The 5,339-nt window shown below is 44.1% G+C and overlaps 1 pseudogene; it reads left to right on the top strand.

The window, feature by feature from the left end:
* Nucleotides 1–1,742: 1,742 nt before the first annotated feature.
* LOC139302966 (ATP-sensitive inward rectifier potassium channel 12-like) lies at nucleotides 1,743–4,809 on the top strand (annotated as a pseudogene).
* The last annotated feature ends 530 nt before the right edge of the window (nucleotides 4,810–5,339 follow it).

The raw sequence follows: 5,339 nt of genomic DNA, 5'->3' as shown, positions 1-5,339 counted from the left end.
GCTCATATATTGATGTAACTGATGTTTTTACTTTTGGTTTTGTGTACTGGAACAGGCATATAATATATTGTTGATGTTTGATAAATAGTTGTGTCTTGAGAGTTCATGTGGGATGGACGTAATGTTTGGCACGACACCGATATAAAAACTAGCAAACAACATTAAGACATAGAACATTAGATACAACAACAAGGGATACTGATATGAAAACCATGGGATGCTCTTCATCAATAGCATCAGTTGATACGAGGAGGAGCAAACAGGCTGACATGTGAACTGTGTGGTGCCGGCCTGATCCCAAACTTGATGCCGCTGGTTCTGAAATGGGAATGAATTGCGTGACTCGGCACATTGGCTGACGTCTTTAAGAACTCTGTAAGAAAAGGTTGTCCACGTAGAGGACATTCTCCTCCAGCTGCGGAGGTTATCGAGCTGACGTAATCATCTGCCCTTTTGGGATTATCCGGTCGAAAATAACCCTTCATCCAGCCAATCAGCAGCCAGTTCGTAACATCTGTCCTTGGTGTAACAGGAAAAAGAGTCTGGAAGCAACACACACAAGGGTTGTACACAGCCCACATTACATGACGCCAAATCCCATCAAAATCTGTATGTGTGTGTGTGTGTATGTGTGTTTATGTGCGTGAGTTTCTATTTGCTTGTGCTTGTTATTGACGTGAGAGCGACATCGAACAAAGGCTTTTAAACTGCATTTGTCAAAGTTTCCCAAGACAATCCATTAGTTCCTTTCATTAGCGTAGGCCTGTCCTGTCAGCTAATTTATGTCAAAAGTGATTCACGTACAATAAAACATAAACCACCAACGCCCTTTTGTATTGCGTGCGATTGGCCTTCTATTGGTTATGCAACCTGGTGCTTTTTGGTTCTCCTGGTTCCCAGCTTGCTGACATAATAAGCCGAGCGAAATCACCCTCCAACCTTGTCATCAGGCCAAACAACAGATCAATTGTTCCTCTAACAGTAGATTACCACTGATTCATCTCTTTTTTAGACCTTTGTCCCTTCCACTGCCTGTCTGGTTTTCCACCCCTGGTTGGCCTGAAGGTCCCTAAGGCTAACCACTAGCAAGGACCTAATCAATAAGCTTTCATCACACAAAACTGTCTGGTCTGGTCAGTGCATTAGGGCAAGGCCAGCATTTGCAGGAAAAGATTTTTGATTTTCAGATTTTTCGTCATGCTCGCGGCGTGGCTCTATGAATGGCGATGTTGGTCGGTTGTTCGGTCCACCACTTTGGTCCAGACTGAAATATCTCAACAACTATTGGATAAATTGCCATGACATTTTTAACAGACATTCATGTCTGGATGAATTCTAATGATTTTAATGATCCCTTAGCTTTTCATCATAAGGTCAAAACTTCAATTTGTACAATAATTTATGACCAAACACGTGACCATGGTAAAGACCGCTTGCCACAGTAAACATTAACATGTTAACAGTGTAATTGTGGGCATATTAGCATGTTGATGTTAGCATTTAGCTCAAATCTGTGTACAGCCTCCAGCCAGAGCTGCTAGTATGACTGTAGACTCTTAGTCTTGTTGATTTCTCTGTGGGTCCAGGAATTAGCCGTCTTTGTTAACCCTTGTACTGTCAGTTTTGTTTTGTTTTGCTCAAGAAAAAGTCCTGTATGTATTCCAGTTCACCACTCTGATGATTGAAGAAATATCCTCTTTGTTCACAGAAAATGTATCATGAGAAGGCAACGCTGATCACAAATGCAAGACAGACCTGAGCTCATACTGCCTCCCTGTCCAGCAACAGTACTTTAATGGTTGGAACTGCCCGCCCCAACCTACATTACTGCCCTCGCAGACACAGCCTGATGATCACCGGTGCCATGGGAGCGGTGCGAGTCAACAGGTAAGAGAGGATGGGGGAAAAAAAGTGTGTCAATGACCTCAACTATTGAACTATTGAAGAAAAGAAAAATACATTTTAAGTTATTTCTGTCCATTCATGACTAACAGCTGCGACCACAAAATTACAGCAGATATTAAAAACACTTGTACTGCTCTCTGATAAGTCACCCTTTATGAAGGGCTTATAATGTTTAATAAATCATTAACTAATGCTTATTAGATTCATTATAAGCTATTATTTAGAACATTTGGGTTGCCAGGCTGTGAAAAATGGACACTGGTACATCAGGTAGACTCTCAAATAGACCATTTAACCTTTGACCTTCTGGAAAATGGCTGCAGGCCATCTGGTCTACAACCGATTTATAAACTATTTATTAACATTTACAACTGAAGACTTGATGGATTGTCATAATAAACCTTCATCAATGACTATTAACATTTATACTTCCATGCAAGATGACTTACTAACTTTTGTTGATAAACTCAAGACCCTTTATTGATGACTTTATTAGTGTGTAACTGCAGAATTGATAGTTTATTACCCTTTATAAATAACTTAGCAACATCTATATCTGCAGACTTGTTCCTAAAACCCTCCCCCGAACATCAATTGTCCAATCATAGCTTAGCAACCGTAACTAGGAAATGCAGGTTTGTCAAGCTTTAGATTTCTCTACATGATGAAGCGATGTGCATGGAGCTGTAGTAAGAACAAAAGTGTAGAGAATGAATTAAACAGTGTGTTTGTCTGATTCTAACATAAGCTGCAAAAATTAGCATGTCCGGCTAACCAGCTCACTACCTACTGTAGTAACAGTTACTTCTAAAACCAATCATCAACTAGTTTGTGGGGTAACATCTTACGTTAAAAAAAAACCCAACGCTGTTCATGACTAGTACATGCACTGTGTAATATTTCGCCTCTCTGCGGATAAATTATGGATGTTATCAGAGTTTGGGCGAATGTTAGCAGCTCTGTTCTGCTCTTTATTGGATTTGGGGAAGCTTACACACCAGCAACCCCAGCCAATGTTACCCAAGATAGCGTTATGTTTGCCAAACACATCGGCCAGTTCTCATCCTGAAAGCCTTTTCTCTTACGTTAAATGTGAAAACTGTTTGAAAATATGGGCAAGCATGCAAGCTAAGCAGCCAAACAAGATTATGTTAGAAGGAAATGAGATCGCAGTGTGAGGTTTCAAGGTTTCAATAGTAACTAAGCTGAGCATGGCTTAATAAACTGTCTATTCCCCTGAACTAATTTTCTCCCCTCTGTTCTTCCAGATACAGCATCGTTTCCACAGATGAAGATGCCCTGAAGATCTCCAGCCTGGGCCTCCACAATGGCCACAGTCCTCTGACTAAGCAGACACTATCGGGGGCCTGTATGCGGGGTGAAGAAGGAGGAGAGTGTCCAGGAAATGATGAGGGAAGAGGGGCTTTGTCTTTGAGAGTGACAAACGAGCCCATCGTCCACAACAGTTGCCGTGCTTCACCCTCATGTCGTCTGGGCCTGGATTTGGGCACCGGCCGCCTGCGCAGCCGCTTTGTGAAGAAGAATGGTCAGTGCAACGTGGTGTTCAACAACATGGAGGATAAGCCACGACGATACTTGGCTGACATTTTCACCACCTGTGTGGACATACGCTGGCGCTACCTGCTGCTCATTTTCACCACCACCTTCCTTCTGTCCTGGCTGCTGTTCGGCCTGGTCTTCTGGGGAGTGGCGCTCGCTCATGGAGACTTTAACCTTCGCATTCCTGTGAAGGAAGGGGATCCTCGAAGCAACGTAGAGGAAGGAAAAGACGAATGGCGGCCATGTATTCTCCACATCCAGGGTTTCATTGGGGCGTTCCTCTTCTCCATAGAGACCCAGACCACCATTGGATATGGTTTCCGGTGTGTCACTGAAGAGTGCCCAGTCGCCGTGGTGACTGTGGTGGTCCAGTCCATCGTGGGCTGCATTATTGACTCCTTCATGATCGGCACCATCATGGCAAAGATGGTGCGACCCAAGAAGCGGGCACAGACCTTGCTGTTCTCGCATCATGCCGTCATCGCTCTGCGAGATGGTAAGCTGTGCCTCATGTGGCGCCTGGGGAATATGCGCAAGAGCCACATCGTCGAAGCACATGTGCGTGCTCAGCTCATTAAGCCGCATGTGACGGCGGAGGGCGAGTACCTCCCTTTGGAGCAAACAGACATTGATGTTGGTTATGACGACGGACTGGATCGGCTGTTTCTGGTGTCACCACTGGTGGTGGTCCATGAGATAAACAAGAACAGTCCTCTGTATAAGATGAGCCGCAACGACCTGCAGAAGGAGGACTTTGAGATCGTGGTCATCCTGGAGGGGATGGTGGAGGCCACAGCTATGACGACTCAGGCCCGGAGCTCCTACTTGTCCAAGGAGATCATGTGGGGCCACCGCTTTGAGCCTGTGGTCTTTGAAAAGGGTGACCGCTACCACGTGGACTACTCCCGCTTCCATAAGACCTACGAAGTGCCATCTACGCCTCACTGCAGTGCCAGGGAACTGAGCCAGATCATGGGTCATGGCGGGCAGTCCTCATCCTCTAGCTCGAGTTATTCCCAGTCTCCATCGCCATTTGCCCCGAGGGCAGCCCGCCACCTACTGGGCCCTCACTCCCCCAGCGCTTTCTGCTACGAGAACGAGGTAGCTTTGTGCTGTGGGGATGACGAGGATGAGGAGGATGTGAAAGAGGAGGCAGGGAGCCTGAATGTAAGAAGTGACAGAGAGGTAAAGATGAGAGATGACATTCACTTGGGTTTCAAAGAGACATTCGTGGAGGACCAGACGGTGGAGATGCTGTGTGTTCTGGACTCAGAGAATCAGATCAGCCTTGACAGACTACAGCCCACCCTACCTTTATACATCAGCAGAGAGTCAGGAGTTTAATCAATGGTAATGGCTGCCCTTCCATTTGTTTGCTCTCTTTGTCTGTGTGCATCCAACCAAAGTATTGAACTAGTGTAAAAAATACAAGATGGAGGACACAATTTAAACTGTAAATCTGGTGGGAGAGAAGGATATTTTTATTTGCAGCTGTCACAAAGTCCACTCAGCTTCAGCTCATAACTTGCTCTGGTTTCAGGTATCGTACACTTTCACTTATAACATCAACATCTAGACAACGCACAGCTCACACTTTTCAACATGGTGACTGGGTATTTCTCTCAAATCATGAGGTATCTTTATTGCTTTCTTGTTTTGTTCAATATGACAGTGTATGATCTACAGTTAAGTCAAGCTTTTTGTTCTTGATTTCCATTCAGTTTTTTTGTAAATATGATATGCTTTTGTTTTAATTTTTAAATTATTATGCACCATATACAGATAAATGTTATGAGAGAAAAATCTATTTATGTTAAAGGAAGCACGACACAAATGCTTCCACACACTTATTTTCTCTGTGTAAAAATAAATTA

The sequence above is a fragment of the Enoplosus armatus genome, chromosome 2 (assembly GCF_043641665.1).
Source record: "Enoplosus armatus isolate fEnoArm2 chromosome 2, fEnoArm2.hap1, whole genome shotgun sequence".
In the NCBI taxonomy this organism is placed as follows: Eukaryota; Metazoa; Chordata; class Actinopteri; order Centrarchiformes; family Enoplosidae; genus Enoplosus; species Enoplosus armatus.
The sequence above is the reverse complement of the archived record's forward strand: the minus strand, read 5'-3'. Positions and strand labels throughout refer to the sequence as shown.